The sequence below is a fragment of the Drosophila miranda genome (genome assembly GCF_003369915.1).
Source record: "Drosophila miranda strain MSH22 chromosome Y unlocalized genomic scaffold, D.miranda_PacBio2.1 Contig_Y1_pilon, whole genome shotgun sequence".
NCBI lineage: Eukaryota > Metazoa > Arthropoda > Insecta > Diptera > Drosophilidae > Drosophila > Drosophila miranda.
This window is the reverse complement of record NW_022881603.1, coordinates 29,595,757-29,613,040: the sequence shown is the minus strand read 5'-3', so window position 1 is coordinate 29,613,040 and position 17,284 is coordinate 29,595,757. Positions and strand designations below refer to the sequence as shown.

Below are 17,284 nucleotides of genomic sequence, written 5' to 3'. Positions count from 1 at the left end.
TTATGTACAATTCATCCACCCCATCCACACAAGTAACAGGACCCCACTCAAGAATCAATAACTGTTTCTTCCCATACTCCAAGCTAGGGCCCCCCATAATATAAACAATGGACCACATTGTTTCATCAACATTAGAATCACGCCACTCTCGAGAAATCGGTTCTTTAGAATCACGCCACTCATGAGGACCAATCAAAGCTAGACATAAAACCAAGGAGTATCACATTCCTAGCTCCGTCATGTAATGCAACACCGATCGCCAGCAGTGGATGCCTTTCATCAAAGCCGACGCATCCCCAAATATCGATCCAGGCACGTACGCCACCGACACGAAGATGCAGCCGAGGAAAGCAACGCCCGAAGCCAGAGTCGGGAGTTCCAAGAGAAGGCCTCATGGAAACTAGCCAGCAGCAGAGAGATCAGTTCCGTTTGAGACAAGCAGACGTAAAGTTAAGTCGGGGAATTCAACCAATCTTGTGACATAAAGAAATTAAGTACTAAAAATAAAATCTTTTTTAAAAACTAAATTTCGAGTTGCGGATATTTAACTGGCGCAGTCGGTAGGATTTCGTTTAAAATTAACTCCTATATTTCGGTAATGGTCAGCTTGTGTAATTTATAATTACTGTGATCACGTAATCCCGGAATCGTTAATAAAATTGTGAAATCCGCCAAAGAACCTATGTGTTACGAGCACATACGATTTGCAAAACTAAAATTAAGTGAACTGAAGTAAGCGGAGATAGTGATCCACCAAGAACAGTGAAACACTAAATACAAAATCAAAAAACTTACAAGTGAACCAAAATAAAGTTAAAAACTACTGAAAACAAAACAAAACCCAATCAACACCAACAACATGGCGTTACCACCACTATCATTGAGCGAAATCCACTTAAACCAGGCACTGCTGTCGATCAGACCTGCCTATGACGGTTCATCTGGACAGCTAAGCTCATTTATCAAACGAATCGAATATGTATGCGGATTATATCCAACTGAAGATCTTCGCCAACAAAGGATCCTATTTGGAGCGACCGAGATCCAACTGTCAGGAGAGGCACAACGCATATCGCAAATGATACAACCCAACACGTGGCTCGAACTGAAGACGGCGCTGATCAACGAGTTCAAAAATCACACACCATATGAAGAACTCTTACGACAACTATACACCACCAGATTCAACGGCAGTCTTCGTAAGTTTATAGAAGAATTAGAGATAAAAGCATTATTAATAAACAATAAGCTAAACTTAGAAAACATACCAGAAAATATTGTCATTTATAAAAACGCTTTGAACAACACAATTAAAGATGTCATTACTCGAAAACTTCCTGACAGAATGTTCATGACCTTAGCAAGAAAAGATATTACCACATTGTCTAATCTTAAGAAGTCAGCACAAGAAGAAGGATTGTACGAAGCTAGTACAACAGATTCAGGTACAAATAAAGATCAATCGAAATCGTCTCAATCAAATCGAAAGAATGTTGGAAACTATTATCCAAATTATAATAATACTAACTATCACAATCAAACTCAGAGTTCATCTGAAACAGGTCAGACTAATCGAACAAATCAAAATCAAAATTCCCAAAATCCTGGATTATACAATGAGTTCAAAAATTCCTTGAATCAAGGTAGGGCTCAGAATCCATTCAATCAGCAAATATCTCAAAACCAAGCTAGTGGGAGTGGACCCAACCAACCTACTAAAAGAGGGAGGGAGAGCCAGAGTGGCCAAACGAAGATGGACGTAAATTTTCATCAAGCCGCCTCGGAAGAAACCGAGGAGGACCCTATATAAACATTACCATTAATAAAAGAATATTAAGGTGTATCGCTGACTCGGGATCATCGATCAACATCATGAAAGAAAATTATATGAGTTTAAGGATGTGCAGTACAGAGAAGGTGACAATTTGACTTTCACAAGTACAATCAAGCACGAGATCAAAACTCAACATGAAGACCCGGTCTACAGACGACCATACAAATATGCCCAGATACATGATCAGGAGGTAAACCAGCAAATCAAAGATATGATCAGGCAGGGAATAATTCGAAAGTCGAATTCTCCTTACTGCTCGCCCATATCTATGATTCCGAAGAACATAGATGCTTCAGGAAAGCAAAAATATCGAATGGTAGTAGACTATAGAAGTCTAAATGAAATAACAGTTAAGGACAAGTTCCCAACTCCACGAATGGATGAAATCCTAGACAAACTAGGTAAATGTCAGTATTTTACGACAATCGATTTAGCAAAAGGTTTCCATCAAATACCCATGGAACCTAGCTCAATCCCCAAAACTGCGTTCTCCACTAAGCATGGACATTACGAGTTCACTCGTATGCCCTTTGGGCTAACCACTGCCCCAGCTACCTTCCAAAGATGTATGAACAATCTGCTAGAAGAGTTAATCTTCAAAGATTGCTTTGTATACTTAGATGACATCATTATATTTTCCACTTCATTGGAAGAACACTTGTTGTCACTAAGGAGAGTATTTGGAAAGCGGTTTTGTCACAAGAACACAAACCGATCTGCTACGCTAGCAGAACCCTAAATAAACATGAAATAAACTATTCAGCCATCGAAAAGGAATTATTAGCGATCGTATGGGCAACCAAGTATTTCCGTTCATACCTGTTCGGTAGAACATTCGAGATACAAAGCGATGATAAACCCTTGATTTGGTTGAACAACCTCAAGGAGCCAAATATGAAATTACAAAGGTGGAAAATAAAACTGAATGAGTTTGATTTTAAAATGAAAAATCTACCAGGCAAAGAAAATCATGTAGCTGATGCCTTATCAAGGGTAAAGATTAATGAAAATCTCCTTGGAGAAGCTTCCAATAGCGTTGGTGCAACTGTACATAGCGCACAGGAAGACAATCTAAATCACATTGCTATCACGGAAAGACCAATTAACTATTACAATCGGCAAATTGAGCTAATAAAAGGCAATGAAGATAAGGTAGAAACAATTCGTTATTTTCACAAGCTAATCATCAAGATCACGTATAAGGAAATGACTAACACCTTAGCGAAGGATATAATAAAGGAATATCTATGCACCAAAAAGAGCGCATTATATTTCCATAACGAAATAGATTTTCCTCCATTCCAAAAAGCCTATTTAGAAATCATTAATTCTAACAATATAACCAAAGCTATTAAATCAAGCACGAAACTCCTAGATATTCAGAATTACGCTGAATTTAAAGAAACCATATTAAAGAATCATAAAGGCTTACTCCATCCAGGGATAGAGAAAACCGTCAAGTGGTTTAGGGGAAAATACTATTACCCGGATTATCAAAAACTAGTCCAAAACATCATAAACGAATGTCCTACTTGTAATATTGCCAAAACAGAGCATAGAAATACGAAGTTGGCATTCGAAACTACACCGGAAATACTGAACATCAGAGAGAAATACGTCATAGATTTCTATATGGTTGGTAACCAACAGTTCCTATCATGTATTGACGTATACTCGAAGTTTGCCACTCTTGTAGAAGTAAAAAGTCGTGACTGGTTAGAAGCAAAAAGAGCCATCATGAAAGTTTTTAACGAGATGGGCAAACCAATTGAAATCAAAGCCGATAAAGATTCAGCCTTTATGTGCACAGCATTGCAAGCATGGCTGAATGCGGAAAACGTCAAAATAGAGATCACTTCCAGCAAAAATGGAATATCTGACGTAGAAAGATTTCATAAAACAGTAAATGAAAAATTAAGAATAATATCTAGCGAGGATAACCCAGAAGATAGATTCACGAAGTTTGAATTAATTCTTTATACTTATAATCATAAAACCAAACAATACCACAAATAGGACACCAGCTGATATATTCATTTATGCAGGCTCACCTGATTATGACACCCAACTAAATAAAGTGAATAAAATCACTCAATTAAATAAAAACCGCATAGAGTATGAAGTAGATACCCGCTATAAACTATCACCTCTAGTTAAGTCTAAGGTAACAAATCCTTTCAAAAGGACGGGCGAAATTAGACAGGTAGACGAAAAACATTACGAAGAAAAGAATAGAGGTAGGAAAATAACTCATTATAAATCAAAATTCAAGAAAAAGAACAAATCTAATAGAAGCAAATATAATAATTCCAGAGAAACCGAGGAAGTTAATGGAATCGGCGAACTTCAACACAATTAAAATCCTCATCTTCCTCATAATTACCATCGTAATGGCACAGGGCCAAAACATAGAAATAAATCCTATAATATCCCAAAACGGATATATGATATTCAAAACTGGATCGATTAACATACCTATCAATTACGAATACCATTATCTAACTGTTAATGTAACTAAAACCGAAGAACTATACCAAAATTTATTAATGCAAGCCACTAAATTCCAGGACATAATCCAAATAAAATATCTAGTAGACAAATTGCAAAGAGAAATGAACGGGCTAAAAATAACCAAAAGAAATAAAAGAGGCCTAATCAATATAGTAGGAACAGCCTACAAATATCTCTTTGGAACACTAGATCAGGAAGATAAAGTCGATTTGGAACAAAAAATAGAAAATTTAGCCAGCCATAGCATTCAAATGAATGAACTAAATTTGGTAATAGATGCAGTTAATAGCGGAATAAACGTTATAAACAAACTAAATGAAAAAAAAGACAGGAATCAACAAATAGAAATTTTGATATTCAATCTACAACATTTCACAGAATATATCGAAGATATAGAACTAGGTATGCAATTAACTAGGCTCGGTATATTTAATCCAAAATTATTCAAACAAGACTACCTGGAACAAATAAATTCTGAGAAAATACTAAATATAAAAACCTCCACATGGCTAAAATCCGATACCAACGAAATTCTAATAATTTCCAACATTCCCAAAGACATTACAAAAGTACCGATCTATAAAATCGTTCCGTATCCAGACGAATTAAATAACATGTTAACAGATATGACATACGACAAGTACTACATAACAAATGAAGAAGTATTTGTTAAAGAAACTAGATTGAAAACCAATGGCAATTGTATAAAAGGAATTTTAATGCAAATTCCCACTAAATGTCCATATTCCAAAACTTTTCAAAACTTTCAAATAAACTTTATTGAACCCAGTATACTAATCACATGGAATCTTCCAAAAACAACGCTATACCAGAATTGTGTAAACCAAGAAATCAAAGCGTAAGGAAATACCATTATAAAAATCTACAACTGTTCAATCCAATTAAATGAATTTACAATATCAAACACAATGTTAGATTTTTCCCAGAATGTTTATGTCAACAACAACATAACTAAAATAAAACCACTGTCGTATGTCCAAACTAATGAAATAATTATGCAATACTCCAAATATAGTAACCTATTACAAATAAGTCTACTAATTTCATTTGTCATAATTATATTAGTACTACTAAGTTATGTAGCTGTTAAATTTAAGAAAACTTCTAAAAGAGTCACGGTTAAATGTATTAACCCTATAATAGAAGCAGAAGAGGAACCAACCTCAGCCACCGCACTTGACACCCCGTCACTATACCCGAGGGTTATCGCCTAGGGACAGGGGGAGTGACATATCCATAATTCCCCACATCCCATACACATTATGTTTATGTACAATTCATCCACCCCATCCACACAAGTAACAGGACCCCACTCAAGAATCAATAACTGTTTCTTCCCATACTCCAAGCTAGGGCCCCCCATAATATAAACAATGGAACACATTGTTTCATCAACATTAGAATTACGCCACTCTCGAGAAATCGATTCTTTAGAATCACGCCACTCATGAGGACCAATCAAAGCTAGACATAAAACCAAGGAGTATCACATTCCTAGCTCCGTCATGTAATGCAACACCGATCGCCAGCAGTGGATGCCTTTCATCAAAGCCGACGCATCCCCAAATATCGATCCAGGCACGTACGCCACCGACACGAAGATGCAGCCGAGGAAAGCAACGCCCGAAGCCAGAGTCGGGAGTTCCAAGAGAAGGGCTCATGGAAACTAGCCAGCAGCAGAGAGATCAGTTCCGTTTGAGACAAGCAGACCCAAAGTCAAGTCGGGGAATTCATTTAAATCTTGGGACATAAAGATATTTAAGTTGTAAAATAAAAGTCTTTTTAAAAAAACTTAAAATCGAGTTGCGGATATTTAACTATATACACCCACACATGTGAAGTTTTTATAGATTTTATAGAACGTATTTTGTTTTCTTGATAAGTAATAATTGTTTACTTGCGCATAACTATCGATGTTGTCGTTTACCGATTGATCTGACGCAAGTTTTGTTGAGCATTGTCTAGCATACGTTTGTGGAAGGGCCCAGAGTCGCCCCCACGCCCCAACCAATTAGATAAATGATAAATCTACGTACTGATATGTAAATCCTAAATCCCCAAAAGCGAGAATTATGAAAAACATTCTTATGATGTGAATGGAAATTAGCTAATTAGTTGATTCAGAAGATTTATTGATTGACAGCAGGCGAAGGACATAAGAATACACACGTTGAACTATTAGTAGGATGAGGATAAGTAGGAGGACTGTGGATCAGGACGATGCTATTAGATTACCAAAATAAACCAAAAAATGTTAGCAGTGCTGAACAAAATGAAATTTGATTAGATGACGGGCATATATACACATATACAGATATAACGAGGGGGAACGTTGTGAGTTGCTGCGGAGACCGCAACTCTACAGTTATACCCGATACTAAGTCAGTATGGCTCTCCTCCGGCAGACGCCGCTAATATTAAACGACACGACAAGGAGTGCGTGCGAGAGAGACAGAAAATCAGTCTGAGCGTGACGTCGGGGGCTGCGTAGCCAGTGCAAATTGATTTGTTCCTTTTGGCTATAAAAATGATCTGATCTGATCCAGATTCAGCAATCTGATAGATATGGTCATTATCTATGATTCTGCGTTTTTAGTTTTCTCGAATGTGCAATATTGTGAATGCCACAGATTTTCGTCCTTTGTGGGGGCGGAAAAGGGTGGGGCGAAATTCTGAGATATACGTTTTATAGTGAGATCTAACAGAAGTGCGGATATCAAATTTGGTTACTCTAGCCTAAATAGTCTCTGAGATTTGTGGATGCCCCAGATTTTCGTCCTTTGCGGGGGCGGAAGGGGGTGTGGCGAAATTTGGACACGAAACGGTCAAGGTCCGATATCACAGGAGTGTGGATACCAAATTTGGTTGCTCTGGCTCTTATAGGTTCTGAGATCCTTGAACTCATATTTTGCAATTGGCAAAGCCGACCATGAAACCTGTGTGTTAGAGAGAGACAGAGCGAGAAAGAATGAAATTGTTTTCTTGATTCTGGCTATATTAATTATACGATCTTGTTGAGATTTTACACTCTAGAACATATAGTCATCCTCTACGATTCTGCGTTTTTGGTTTTATCGTATATTTCAAAATGTGGATGCCACAGATTTTCGTTCTTTGTGGGGGCGGAAGTAGGCGGGGCGAAGTTTTGAAATATTTTTGTAGCAGTGACATATCACAGAAGTCTGGATCCAAAACATCGTTGCTCTAGCTCTTATAGTCTTTGAGCACTAGGCGCTGAAGGGGACGGACGGACGGACGGACGGACGGACGGACGGACAGACGGACAGACAGACAGGGCTCAATCGACTCGGCTATTGATGCTGATCAAGAATATATATACTTTATGGGGTCGGAAACGATTCCTTCTGGACGTTACACACATCCACTTTTACCACAAATCTAATATACCCCAATACTCATTTTGAGTATCGGGTATAAAAATGATTACTTATACTACGGAATTTGGAAAGGAATATAGATATATATATATATATATATTGTATTGTATTGTTAGTTATCTTTGCAATTACAAATTGTATTATTAATGTATTAATACTAGAGCCTAAAGCGTCGTATGCAGTTTGATCCCCCGATATATACACATAAATACATACAATACATACGTACTATAAATTCAATTGTATTTATACATAAATAAATATACTAAATACACACAAAACTAACAATTAACAAGTTACAAACCAAAGGGGAGAATAAACGCAAGCGAATCAACACTCGGAACGCATACCTTTTGTAGATACGATACTTAATACAGCTCACCGTGAGGACGGCCCCTTCCTCCCAGGAATCGAAACACCAATAAAGAACCTAACGAATAGTTAATGTTAAATGTTCAACTTGATATGAAAATATGTTTAGGCGAAGGACAGACAAACACACACACACACACACGTCCCCCTTTATCTTCCAAGCACCGTTTGCGCTCAAAAGGAACCCCAAGTCCCGACTCTAAGCCAAGAGCACGCCGTCGCCATATACAACTCAGTATATGTATGCATAAATATACATAGTATATATTTATATAGATATACATACGTATTGTAATTAGTCGAATCAATTATGGCACTCGCTCTCGCTGGCAGCAATCAGACAACAAAACACGCACACATACGCATACGCACCACAATCGACAGACGCCGAATCCTGAACCCACTCAATTGCCAATTGATAAGCAAATGCCGCCAGAGAAACCAACATCTACGAGTACTCCGAGATACATACATAGATCCACAGCCAACACTCAACAGTTGATTAATATAGCAATTATGTACATGCAAAGCAAAATGCACTCAGGGATTGATTTAAAGAAACCAAAACACCAAAGTAAACAAAGTAAAGTAGAGGAACTTTAGATGAAGGGCTAATGCAAGCAATGCAATGCGCTTTCCTGACACCGCAGCACATTGCCAGCAGCAGCAGCAGCAGCAGCAGAAGCCTGGCTAGTACCTATTGTAAAACGAGAAACCAAGTAGAGACATAGTTCTTGGAAATGTTCTTATATGTATGTTGTACATATGTATATGTATAATCGTCGAGGATATATATCATCCACTACAATAAACATACATACATATATGTATATATATACAATTATGCCAAATACATATTTTGTATCGACAGCAATTAACCGGAATGCGATAGTGAGAGCAGAATTCAGATCTTAACAATCATCAGCGTTACCGTGAATACTTATTCAATTAGCTAAAAGTACAGTCTACTCAAAAGTTACGCTTGAAGAGAGCTTAGGAGATCGTTGTTTTAATGGAACATATGGTACATATATGCTAATGTATCCATGTATTTACGGCCTTGCCTCCTATTCAGCTCAACAAGAGAACTCCAATCGAAAACCAAATTTATGCCAAGTGTTCCTTTCTCAAAGAATATACCATAAAATATACATATAGGCGAATACTTTTCAAAATATTTGAAAATTTGTAGATAAGTCTCAAAGTCTACGAGTACTTGAAAACTTTGAAAAATTAAGCCAACTGCAAGTACTTAAAACTAGCATCCCAATTGAACTTATATATTCCATACAATTTCAAAATATTGCCATTGCTTAAGAGTTTAAAAACGGAAAATAAAAATTAAAATAAAAAAGAAAAAGAAAACTAGCAAGAAATTGGATAAGTGTTACTAAATTAAATTGTACCTTAATGAAATTCTGCGATTGAATCTTTCCTAGCGTAGCACGTACTCTTACCAAAATCGGAAGATGATAATTCAATTAATGAATGATCAGAACATGGCATCGTGGCACAAAATGCGCAATTAATTTAAGCATTTCCAAATACGAATTACAAAATTACAATCCAGCTCCTTGTTCTTTTTGTATATATAAATAATTGGTAATAATTAATAAAAGGAAAACAACAAAACATATGTATAGTATGCTTTCGTTAAACATAATCCTTAAACTCGACTTTGTGTGTGTGTTGTGTTTGTGCTTAAATGCTTAGAAAGCATAACCCATCTACACTGAAGATCACTTTTGGCCTGAGAATATCTGAGGCAGTTACTGTATAACCAGCTTGCTGTTCTTTGAGTTCGGTATATATTTCGCCTTATAAAGATCGAACATCCTCTCGAGGTCCTCTATGACTTGACCATGGACTTTGTCCACATAGGCGGCATCCGGTTGCTCACTCTTTACCACATCGATGGGGTAGCCAACTGGGGAATTAAAATGTTTATTAGAGATTGCGGATAACTTGGACGATGCGACGGCGTTGGGGCAGGACGCCAACGGAATAGTTGAAGATGCCACGACCCACTGGTATAAGCGGGGATATTCCCGTCAGTTTCTTTACCACAGACTGCACGCGACGCAGCAACGAGACTGGTGGATTGGCCACCTGATCGAATATATCCACCTCCCCGAAGGAAAACGTGGGAACAATTGGTGATCTGGATGGAAAAGAAGGCTACTTCCGTATTTGCATAACATATTTCCAGCATTAGCTCACCCCGTTCGAATGGCCATTTTGACGAATCCCTTGCGGTTCTTCAGGGTCAGAATATACTTCCCGGGATGCGAGTCCATGGCTTCCTGGGCGCCCCCTACCAGTATGGCCACCGCATAGGACGTGAAGCCATCGCTATTACCCGCATGCTTTGGATCATTCGATTTGGTTAGCAATCGGACCAGGGACTCCTTGGACACCGACACCATTCCCCACCAGCGCACAATTTCACGGAGAAGCGGTGTTCGGAAGTGTTGATTCAAGGTGCCAACCTTGGGACGGATTTGGGGAAACAACTCCAGCTATACTAAATACACACAAAACTAACAATTAACAAGTTACAAACCAAAGGGGAGAATAAACGCAAGCGAATCAACACTCGGAACGCATACGTTTTGTAGATACGATACTTACTAGAGCTCACCGTGAGGACGGCCCCTTCCTCCCAGGAATCGAAACACCAATAAAGAACCTAACGAATAGTTAATGTTAAATGTTCAACTTGATATGAAAATATGTTTAGGCGAAGGACAGACAAACACACACACACACACACGTCCCCCTTTATCTTCCAAGCACCGTTTGAGCTCAAAAGGAACCCCAAGTCCCGACTCTAAGCCAAGAGCACGCCGTCGCCATATACAACTCAGTATATGTATGCATAAATATACATAGTATATATTTATATAGATATACATACGTATTGTAATTAGTCGAATCAATTATGGCACTCGCTCTCGCTGGCAGCAATCAGACAACAAAACACGCACACATACGCATACGCACCACAATCGACAGACGCCGAATCCTGAACCCACTCAATTGCCAATTGATAAGCAAATGCCGCCAGAGAAACCAACATCTACGAGTACTCCGAGATACATACATAGATCCACAGCCAACACTCAACAGTTGATTAATATAGCAATTATGTACATGCAAAGCAAAATGCACTCAGGGATTGATTTAAAGAAACCAAAACACCAAAGTAAACAAAGTAAAGTCGAGGAACTTTAGATGAAGGGCTAATGCAAGCAATGCAATGCGCTTTCCTGACACCGCAGCACATTGCCAGCAGCAGCAGCAGCAGCAGCAGAAGCCTGGCTAGTACCTATTGTAAAACGAGAAACCAAGTAGAGACATAGTTCTTGGAAATGTTCTTATATGTATGTTGTACATATGTATATGTATAATCGTCGAGGATATATATCATCCACTACAATAAACATACATACATATATGTATATATATACAATTATGCCAAATACATCTTTTGTATCGACAGCAATTAACCGGAATGCGATAGTGAGAGCAGAATTCAGATCTTAACAATCATCAGCGTTACCGTGAATACTTATTCAATTAGCTAAAAGTACAGTCTACTCAAAAGTTACGCTTGAAGAGAGCTTAGGAGATCGTTGTTTTAATGGAACATATGGTACATATATGCTAATGTATCCATGTATTTACGGCCTTGCCTCCTATTCAGCTCAACAAGAGAACTCCAATCGAAAACCAAATTTATGCCAAGTGTTCCTTTCTCAAAGAATATACCATAAAATATACATATAGGCGAATACTTTTCAAAATATTTGAAAATTTGTAGATAAGTCTCAAAGTCTACGAGTACTTGAAAACTTTGAAAAATTAAGCCAACTGCAAGTACTTAAAACTAGCATCCCAATTGAACTTATATATTCCATACAATTTCAAAATATTGCCATTGCTTAAGAGTTTAAAAACGGAAAATAAAAATTAAAATAAAAAAGAAAAAGAAAACTAGCAAGAAATTGGATAAGTGTTACTAAATTAAATTGTACCTTAATGAAATTCTGCGATTGAATCTTTCCTAGCGTAGCACGTACTCTTACCAAAATCGGAAGATGATAATTCAATTAATGAATGATCAGAACATGGCATCGTGGCACAAAATGCGCAATTAATTTAAGCATTTCCAAATACGAATTACAAAATTACAATCCAGCTCCTTGTTCTTTTTGTATATATAAATAATTGGTAATAATTAATAAAAGGAAAACAACAAAACATATGTATAGTATGCTTTCGTTAAACATAATCCTTAAACTCGACTTTGTGTGTGTGTTGTGTTTGTGCTTAAATGCTTAGAAAGCATAACCCATCTACACTGAAGATCACTTTTGGCCTGAGAATATCTGAGGCAGTTACTGTATAACCAGCTTGCTGTTCTTTGAGTTCGGTATATATTTCGCCTTATAAAGATCGAACATCCTCTCGAGGTCCTCTATGACTTGACCATGGACTTTGTCCACATAGGCGGCATCCGGTTGCTCACTCTTTACCACATCGATGGGGTAGCCAACTGGGGAATTAAAATGTTTATTAGAGATTGCGGATAACTTGGACGATGCGACGGCGTTGGGGCAGGACGCCAACGGAATAGTTGAAGATGCCACGACCCACCACCAGCGCACAATTTCACGGAGAAGCGGTGTTCGGAAGTGTTGATTCAAGGTGCCAACCTTGGGACGGATTTGGGGAAACAACTCCAGCTATTTGCCGATGTCCAGGCCCATGTTGACGCAAACTCCAGTTCTATTTCAGGGATCATTTTAATACATATATGTATATATTCAGTTCTATGTGTCTTCACTTGAGTAGCCCGATAAGATTGGCTATCTGTCGGCCTGCTTACCCGAGTATGCCATGAGTAAAGCTGGCCAAGATGTAGTTTCTGTTTGGTGGCAGGTCCACTGTCCTTACTAGCTCCACGGGAAAATAGTCGCGATAGTTCCGATATAGACGATTCGAACGGTTTATCATCCAGCTAAGGGAGATTTTGAATATGATACGATTATCTCTACAATAATTATTTTACAGACTTACCCATTGACTTCCAAGATGGAGTAGTTTCTCTTGTGATCCACAAACATATAAACAAAAAAATAAATGAGCAGCAACGTGCGGAGTATGATGCCCCCATAGAACTGAGAAAGATAAACACTATGCAGATGAGCAAGCTGACCAATGTAAGCACTCCTATGGTTACCAGCAGGACTGCAACAACGAGGCAGGCTAAAAGGGGCAGCGTGAAGAACGTAACGGTGAGAACCGCCGTGACCAGGGTCTGCAGGCGTCGTGCCAGCGGGACGTGTAGGGGAGCCCACTCGATTTTCATGTTATTGTCTATTGTGTGAGGGAGCGTACGCTCCACCCACATTTTTTCCGCACATCAGTTCGCCGTCATTTTACCATTGGAGGGACCCGAGATTACGTTATTAGAATTACGATTTTTGACTTTTCTTTATTGACTTTTCAGTTTTAGGTTAAGGAGGGGGAAGGCCACGAAGGCTACATGACATTAATTTTATATATTATACGGCCCGAGGGGTCTCTAAGCCCCACGTAGCTTATTATCTTCTTTAAAGGGGGGGCAAGTCGCGATCACGGCGGGCGCCACTGGCTTTTCAGAACCAAAACCCAACAACAACGACGCAGCAGCAGCCAAAACGAGAGATGAATACACCGAGGACCGAAAACCAACGGCATCGACGCAGCAACGGCGTGAATACACCGAGAGAGCAAAAACCCAACAACAACGACGCAGCAGCAGCCAAAACGAGAGAGGAATACACCGAGGACCGAAAACCAACGGCATCGACGCAGCAACGGCGTGAATACACCGAGAACCGAAAACCAACGACATCGACGCAGCAACGGCGTGAATACCCCGAGAACCGAAACCTAACGGCACCGACGCCAAAACGGGGAGGAATACACCAAGAAACAAAACCCGACAACAACAACGCAGCGGAAGCCAAAGAGAGAGAGAAATACACCAAGAGCCGAAACGGTAGCCAACAGCATCAATTCAGCGACGGCCGAAGACGAGAAGCGCAGAAAAGATAAGCCGCCAGCGTCGACGCAGCAACGAAGCGCTGGAACGGTAAGCCCACAGCAGCAACGGCAGAAGAGAGACGCGGAAAACTAAAGCGAAGTAACGACGCGCCAGCAGCGAGACAGAGATCGTCTCTCTGTCACCGGCGCAGCGTAGACGCCGAACGACGGCGCCAGCCCTCTGCCGCCGCGGAAGATGACGACGCTAGCCGCCCACGACGACGCTGGATCGGAGAGCCAGCAGAACGCCGGCTCTGAGCTGGGAAAACGTGGAAGAAAAAGTCGTTTGGAAGCAGTCGTAGGAGTCGGACGTGTTCGCGGAAAAATTCGAGTGGCTTGGAAAAAGTAGCGGCCCGGATCCACGCCAACGCTATCAGTGACACGGGGAAGATCCGGCATCAACGCTGCGCTTACGGGGAGAAGACCCTGCATCGATACTACACTTACGGAGAGGAGATCCTGCATCTACGCTGCACCCACGGGGAAGAGGAGGCTTTCGACGAGTACAAGCGTGGGAGTTCAGGGGTAAGCTAGTCTCTAGATGTGTATACGGGCTGCTGAGCGGTGCGATAGGTAGGGAACCAAGCAAGAATAAAGTGAAATGTAACGAATATAACAGAAACATAGCACGACCTCCAACAATCTATACACTAGGGAACCTGGAGGCCCGGGGCTTCATCTTCTCTGCCTTTCCTCCCGCCTCTTGCCCGAGTCTGTGTGATTCCATCCAGTAGTTCGTAGCCCGACAGGATCCTGAGGCCGCTGTCCGGCGATTGCCTAGGCGTTCTCGGTGATACCTGTCGTTGTGCCCTCCGCATGATTCCCTCCAGTAGTTTGTGACCCGGCAGGGTCCCGAGGCCGCTATCCGACGATCGTCTAAGCGCCCCCGGGTGACTCCTGTTGGTGTCTCGCCTGATCCCCGTAGTTCCCTGGGTCCCGAAGGGGCTGTCCGGCGATTGCCTAAACCCTCTCGGCGATACTTGCCCTGTATGATAAAGACTTTTGCAGTAATGTTTAGCCCGATAGTGTCCCGTGAGTGCTATCCGGCGATTGCCTAAGCGCTCTCGGCGATACGCGTCGGTATTCTCGTACTCGTAGTAATTCTTAGTTCAGCGGTGTCCCGTAAGTGCTATCCGGCGATTGCCTAGGCACTCTCGGCGATGCCTGTCGATATCCCTGACCCCCGTAGTAATTCTTAGTTCGACAGTGTCCCGTAAGTGCTATCCGGCGATTGCCTAGGCACTCTTGGCGATGCCTGTCGATATCCCTGACCCCCGTAGTAATTCTTAGTTCGACAGTGTCCCGTAAGTGCTATCCGGCGATTGCCTAGGCACTCTCGGTGATGCTCGTCGATATCCCTGACCCTCGTAGTAATTCTTAGGCCGACAGGGTCCCGTAAGTACCGTCCGGCGATAGGCTAGGTACTCTCGGCGATACTTGTAGGTATTTCCGCATAGCAAAGTTCCCCTTTCCGCGTCGTAGTAATTCTTAGGCCGACAGGGTCCCGTAAGTACCGTCCGGCGGTAGCCTAGGTACTCACGGCGATACTTGTCGGTATTCCCGCATAGCAAAGTTCCCCTTTCCGCGTCGTAGTAATTCTTAGGCCGGCAGGGTCTCGTGAGTACCGTCCGGCGATAGCCTAGGTACTCTCGGCGATACTTGCCGGTATTCCCGCATAGCATAGTCCCCCTTTCCGCTTCGTAGTAATTCTTAGGCCGGTGGGGTCCCGTAAGTACTGTCCGGCGATAGCCTAGGTACTCTCGGCGACACCTGTTGGTATTAGCGCATAGTAAAGACCTCCGTATTGATTCTGAGTTCGGTGGGGCCCTGAAGGCGCTATTCGGCGATAACCGGAGTGTTCTCGGTGAAACCAACTGCCCCGTCCCACGCTACGATCGCTCCCGTCCGCGGGACTGCGGATATATGATATTCAAAACTGGATCGATTAACATACCTATCAATTACGAATACCATTATCTAACTGTTAATGTAACTAAAACCGAAGAACTATACCAAAATTTATTAATGCAAGCCACTAAATTCCAGGACATATTCCAAATAAAATATCTAGTAGACAAATTGCAAAGAGAAATGAACGGGCTAAAAATAACCAAAAGAAATAAAAGAGGCCTAATCAATATAGTAGGAACAGCCTACAAATATCTCTTTGGAACACTAGATCAGGAAGATAAAGTCGATTTGGAACAAAAAATAGAAAATTTAGCCAGCCATAGCATTCAAATGAATGAACTAAATTTGGTAATAGATGCAGTTAATAGCGGAATAAACGTTATAAACAAACTAAATGAAGAAAAAGACAGGAATCAACAAATAGAAATTTTGATATTCAATCTACAACATTTCACAGAATATATCGAAGATATAGAACTAGGTATGCAATTAACTAGGCTCGGTATATTTAATCCAAAATTATTCAAACAAGACTACCTGGAACAAATAAATTCTGAGAAAATACTAAATATAAAAACCTCCACATGGCTAAAATCCGATACCAACGAAATTCTAATAATTTCCAACATTCCCAAAGACATTACAAAAGTACCGATCTATAAAATCGTTCCGTATCCAGACGAATTAAATAACATGTTAACAGATATGACATACGACAAGTACTACATAACAAATGAAGAAGTATTTGTTAAAGAAACTATATTGAAAACCAATGGCAATTGTATAAAAGGAATTTTAATGCAAATTCCCACTAAATGTCCATATTCCAAAACTTTTCAAAACTTTCAAATAAACTTTATTGAACCCAGTATACTAATCACATGGAATCTGGTTCAGTCCAAAAACAACGCTAAACCAGAATTGTGTAAACCAAGAAATCATAGCGTAAGGAAATACCATTATAAAAATCTACAACTGTTCAATCCAATTAAATGAATTTACAATATCAAACACAATGTTAGATTTTGCCCAGAATGTTTATGTCAACAACAACATAACTAAAATAAAACCACTGTCGTATGTCCAAACTAATGAAATAATTATGCAATACTCCAAATATAGTAACCTATTACAAATAAGTCTA

At 40.1% G+C, this 17,284-nt stretch overlaps 1 pseudogene; it reads right to left on the bottom strand.

Moving 5' to 3' along the window:
- Window positions 1–9,905: 9,905 nt before the first annotated feature.
- On the bottom strand, window positions 9,906–13,510 carry LOC117191588 (annotated as a pseudogene).
- Window positions 13,511–17,284: the final 3,774 nt, after the last annotated feature.